The sequence below is a fragment of the Marmota monax genome, unplaced genomic scaffold, assembly GCF_021218885.2.
Source record: "Marmota monax isolate L192 unplaced genomic scaffold, Marmota_monax_Labrador192_F-V1.1 WCK01_AAM20220418_F8-fsc00035, whole genome shotgun sequence".
Taxonomy (NCBI): domain Eukaryota; kingdom Metazoa; phylum Chordata; class Mammalia; order Rodentia; family Sciuridae; genus Marmota; species Marmota monax.
The window spans coordinates 11,014,208-11,020,516 of record NW_026691961.1 but is presented as its reverse complement, the minus strand read 5'-3'; positions in this window follow the sequence as shown (position 1 = coordinate 11,020,516).

Sequence of the window (6,309 nt, the reverse complement as noted above, 5' to 3'; positions counted from 1 at the left end):
ACATGGTCAAGTGGGCATGCTTCCGAGAGCCAGGAGCAGGTGGTGCTCCTGGGTGAGCCACGCCCAAATAGGAACTCCATTAATATTTAATGACTACCTGAATAGTGAACAGGCAGCCCTTCATTCCCGCCCTCTGCTTGTGTAAGGCTGATGACCCTTTCCAAGAGGTATGCAGGGAAGTGAGGGAGCATGCATCTCAGAAGTCTCTAGAATCAGAAGACAGATTTCTTGGAGTCAGGAAGGCCTAGGTTTTAAGAAAAGAGGACATAGAGAAAAGAGTCTGAAGAACTAAGCTGGTTTCTTGGCAGGGCCAAACACACACCTAGCTGCTCCAGTTTCTGGAAGGGGAGAGCAGGGAGGTGAGTGGGCGTCATTTGGTCTGTCCTGCATGTCCCTGTCTTCCTGGATGATATCGCCCTTGCTGAACCCTGCTCTGCTCCCCACATGAGCTGGGGCTCAGTAAGACCCCAGTTCTAATCAGGATCTCAGTCCTGCTCTGAGTCTGAAGGCATGGCTAGGAGCCAGTGGCTGCAGGGTGAGGAGGCTTTGTTGGGTCCTGTTATAGTCAGGCTCTGCTGGGTCAGTTCTGGGTCCCAACAGCAGTCTGCTTGTCCCCATCTTCTAGTGAAGCCTGCAGGGAAGTTCCTCCATTCAATGCCCCCCTGAACCTCACATTCCTGGTGCACAGCATGCAAGATGACCTGCTCAGGATTCCCACTGGCTAAGGACGACCAACCTTTCTGGCTTCCCTGAAGGAACTCTGGAAAGCAGAGTTTGACTTCCTCAAACACTCCCCAAACCACCTACCATGGACCTGATCCTAACAGCTAGATTAGTCAGTGTTCTCCAGAGACAGAACCAACATCATACACTCACACAGACACATGAGAAGGGACGTATCAGGGGAATTGTCATTATGGAGGTTGAGAAGCCCTACTGCAGGCCATATACACACTAGAGACCCTGGGATGTGGTGAGCATGGCTCAGGCTAGGTCCAAAGGCCTCAGAACCAGGGAAAGCAATGGTATAACTCTCAGTACAAGGCCAAAGGCCTGGGGTGGGGGTGTCACCCAGGAGTAAGTCCTCTCTCCTGCCTTTGGGTTCCAGGATGTGCTTGTGTCCAAGGTCAGGAAGGGAAGAATGTGATCAGTGTCTAAGTTACACAAATGGATACTTGGCCTTTTTCCTATATTTTTGTTCTCTGTGGGCCCTGGCAGGTTGGATGGTGCTCACTCGCATCAACGGCAGGTCTCCCCCACCTACCCGGCTCAGGCTCACTCACTAATCTCTGGAAGCATCCTCAGAGATAATGTCTCTTTCTAGCTATTCCTTAATTTATTCAGCCAAGTTGTCCCCTAAAACTGACCATCATATGCCCTCTTATTAACACCTCTAGGATCCCCACTGTGTTATAGGACCTAAAAATTCAAGGGGCTGTGGCTCAGTGGTAGAGTGCTCACCTAGCCTGCACGAAGCCCTGGGTTCGATCCTCAGCACCACATAAATGTAAAATAAAGATATTGTGTCCACCTAAAACTTAAGAATAATATTTTTTTTTAAAAATTCAGGGCTGGCGGATGCTACGGCCTAAACATGGAGGACTGAGGAACTTCCGGATCCTAGAGCCTAAACATGGACATGCACCTGAGGAACTTCCGGATCCAGGGGCCTAAACATGGATGCCTGAGGAACTTCCAGATCCTAGAGCCTCAACATGGATGTGCACCAAAGGAACTTCCAGATCCTAGAGCCTCAACATGGACGTGCACCAAAGGAACTTCCAGATCCTAAACATGTACGTGTGCCTGAGGAACTTCCAGATGCTATGGCCTAAACATGGAGGACTGAGGAACTTCCGGATCCTGGGGCCTAAACATGGACACCTGAGGCACTTCCGGATCCTAGAGCCTAACATGGATGCCTAAGGAACTTCCGGACCCCGGGGGCTTAAACATGAACGTGAACCCAGTGAACTTCCTGATCCTAGGGCTTAAACATGGACGTGTGCCTGAGGAACTTCTGGATCCAGGGGCCTAAACATGGATGCCTGAGGAACTTCTGGATCCTAGAGTCTCAACATGGACATGCACCAAAGGAACTTCCGGATCCTAGAGCCTAAACTTGGACGTGCAACTGAGGAACTTCCAGATCCAGGGGCCTAAACATGGACGTGCGCCTGAGGAACTTCAGGATGCTACGTCCTAAACATGGAGGACTGAGGAACTTACGGATCCGAGAGCCCAAAGATTGATGTGCACCTGAGGAATTTCTTGATCTGGGGGCCTAAACATGGACGCCTAAGGCACTTCTGGATCCCAGAGCCTAAACATGGATGCCTGAGGAATTTCTGGATCTGGGGGCTTAAACATGGACATGCACCAAGGAACTTCCGGATCCAGGGGCCTAAACATGGACACTCTAGGCACTTCTGGATCGGAGGGCCTAAACATGGACGTGTCTCTGGAACTTCTGGGTCCTTGTGCCTATAAAGGGTAGGGCTTGACTCTCAAAAGGGATGTGGTCCACGAAGAGGAGCGGAGTATGGGGCCTGTTGGGGGGCAGATTAAGCTGTCGCACCCTGAACTTGAATGTGATGGTGGCCTCCCTTCCTGGCCTTCCCCTGGATGTCACTTCCTCCCCTTCCAGGAGGTGCCGGGGAAGAAGTGAGACCAGGCGCAGGGGCCAGGCCCTGAGGAGGGACACCGTTTTTCTCCTCACTTAGCCAGGCACCCGGCCTGGCTGGGGACAGGGACGTCTTGTGACACTGGCTGCCTCCTGCATCCCTGCCCCAGGACCTCAGGGACCACAGGTGGGGACAGTCGTTGATTCTCCCCTGGCCACTGACCCTTAGTCCCGGGGTCTGCCCAGGGAGAGTTCAGTCTCCCAGAGGGTCAGGAGGTCCCTGTGACCTGCTGTTCCTTACCCACCATCATCCTGGGCGAGCACAGGTCAGGACACCAGACGCTACTGAGAGTGACATCTTCTAGATGGGCGGCTGGGGACTTTGCCTCTGTCCCGGGGCCTCAGACACTGGATGATCCCCCACAGAGATAGAAAATAACCCCAAACTGCCCAAGACTTATTTTTAAGCTTTGGATTCTGAAATTTTCCTGCTGCCACCTTCTTTGTGAAGCCAGTTTTTCAACAGAGACAGTATTTGGGGTCGGGGGGAGGACAACAACATGGAGTTAATCAAACCAAGCTGGCACATCTGGTCCTCCAAGAAAAATCTGGATTGGAGGAAGAACAGCCATTCTCAATTGGCGAAATAGTGAAGTTCCCTTGTCTTTTTTTGTGTAAGAAAAATAAATAATCTGATGTTAACTCATCAAATTATTTTTGATGAGTGCTTGGCTCATAGGAAAACTGATTCTGTTTTATGGAATGAAGTGTTACCTGATTTTAAAATTAAAAATGAAGCCAATTAGGATTGTTAAAAAAAAAAAAAAATTCAGGGCTGCAGTTGTGGCTTAGCGGCAAAGCACTCGCCTAGCACGTGCAGGGGCCCTAGGTTCGAATAAAGGTATTGTGTACAACTACAACTAAAAAATAAATATTAAAAAAAATTCAAGTGACATGTTTGGGTCACACCAGGCCCTTGAGTTCTCCTGCTCTTGACAGATACGCCTCACCTGGTGAGGAAGGCTCCCGCCTGGCTAGCTCCTCCAGCACCCAGAGCAGTGGCACCCTCCTGGTCCTTACCTTGGGGGTGTCACCTCCCTGCCAGGCCTCAGAAATATTCAAACCAACCAATCATACCTTCCTGAGGGAACTATGGGCACCCAACCTCTTCGTCATTACAAAGCCCACACTTCCCACAAGCCCTGCTGGTTCCCTCTGCTCCCCAGTGGATCCCGACTGGGACCTGCAGTGTCCTTCACTGGACTAATGAACTGTCAGTCACACCTGTCCAGGGTCAGTGTTGGGTATCTGGCTGTCTGGTACTATTGAGGGCGGGTTTCCCTCCCTCCAGAACAGGTAGGCAGAGGTGATCAGAACACTCTCACGGTGTGCTTCCTTGATGCATTGGGTCAATAAATGTAAATTTGTCCAACCACAGGTGGGCTCCTGGTGGTTGTGGCTGAAGGTAACTGAGATGTGATGAAATCAAGGATCTAGAAACTGGAAGGATGCTGGAATATCCAGCTGGGCCCAATGTCACCATAGTGTGTAAAACAGAAAGGAAATGTGAGGGCTCCAGCCCTCCCAACAACGACCCTGCTACCCCATATCCTCTCAGTAGACTTCTTGTCAGCAGAATTGGCTTTTTTATATATATATATATATATTTTTTGATGGACCTTTATTTTTTTTAATTTATTAATTAGCTCATGCTAGGCAAGAGCTCTAACACTGAGCCACAACCCAAGCCCCAGAGTTGGCTTTTGCTGCATCTGACTACAAATTCCAGCTAGTCCAGTGGGGTGGGAACACACCCCTGCTCAGCCTGAGCCACAATGGGCCTGCCTGGAGTCGCCAAGAAGAACCTGCAGGTGCTCTCCTGACATTCTGGAGTAGCCATGAGGACTAGTTCACAGCCCTGGAAGGTTCAAGTCTTCCCATTCATTTTCGCACATTGTCCTACTTCAGTTCAGAGATTCTTGAATGTGCAGATCAATGTGGTGCTCAAAAGAAAAAAACTATGTGTGTGTGTGTGTGTGTGTGTGTTTAGTTGTAGGTGGACACATACCTTTATTTTTATTATTTATTTATTTTGGTGCCGGGATCAAACACGGTGCCTCATGCATGCTCGGCAAGCGCTCTACCACTGAGCCACAACCCCAGCCCCATTATGGTGATTTTCTTAAAAATAATTTTGGGAAGTTTTCAGTTCCTTCCTTCCTTCCTTCCTTCCTTCCTTTCATCGGGGATTGCATTCAGGGGCACTTGACCACTGAGCCACATCCCCAGCCCTATTTTGTATTTTTATTTAGAGACAGGGTCTCACCGAGTTGCTTAGCACTTCATTTTTGCCGCGGCTACCTTTGAACTCGTGTTTTTCCCATCTCAGCCTCCTGGGCTGCTGGGATTCCAGGCATGCACCACTGTGCGCAGCAGGATCCATTAATCTAAATTCATTCTATTTTCCCTCTCTTCTTTGGGTTGCAAAATCCCTATCAATCTAACTTCATACTTGCCAATTCTTTCTTCTACTACTCCACCCTTGTTTTATAGATGAGGAAATTTAAAAATTTAAGTAATTTACTGAGGTTCATATGGTGAAGAAGTAGCAGGGCTAGGACTTGGACTCAAAGTCTCAGCTGTCACCCTGCCAATCATTCTCTCAATCATCATTCATTGCATAAACATGTACTGAGGGTTGACCAGCGCCAGAAACTGTTCTAAAGGCTAGGGAAAATCAGAATTCCTGCCCTCACCAAGGAGAGATACAGCAAATAGGTGAAAACGTAAATAAAGACCCACGGGTGATGGTAAGTGCTGTGAAGATAACCAAGTGGACAATGAGACAGTGGCCATGCTGCAAATGCTCAGGGAGCCCCCTCTGTGGAGGGGACGCCTGGGTTGAGGTCTGAAGGGAGGGTGTTTCTGGGGCTCATTCAGGGTAGAGACCTTTCTCTACTTTCTAGTAGTAGAAAGTAGTACACACAGCCCAGCCCAGCACATAGTAGGTGCTCAGGAAATATTTACTAACTGGATGATAGCTCCAAAGGAGCTGTCAACTCTCACGGGTCATATTAATGATAGAAATGTTATTAAATAAATTTGGTCATTCATGTTTCTGTTAGGAAACCTTACCATTTATTTACATTTGAAGATCCAGAAATGCCAAAGGTTGGCAAGTATATGAAAAGCAGAACCCTCATATGTTCTGGTAGAGTGTAAACGGCAGAGCTGCTCTGGAAAACTTTTTGTCAGGCTCTACAAAATGGAATAAACACATACCTTATGACCCAGCCACCACATCCCTAGATGGGTACCCACAGAAATATTCACATACCATGTGCTGGAGTGTTTGTGACAGACTATTCACAACAGCCTTAAATCCTCACCTAGGACCACCCAGATGCCTGGGAACAGCAAACAGACAACTGGCACATCCACACAATGGATTATTAGACAGCAATGAAAATGCACATTGACAATGGCATGCCACAATAGGGATGACTTTCCCAGCTATGAAATTGGCAGAAGCTGCTATATTCAAATGAGTTCCCACTGCATGAATCCATTGCTGTCAAAAGTACAAAGATGGAGAAAGCTAATCTTTGGTGTGAGAAGTCAGGAGAGTGGTTGTCCTCAGGTGACCTCAAGGCTTGAAAGAGAAAATGAAGCAGAGTTGCTGGGGT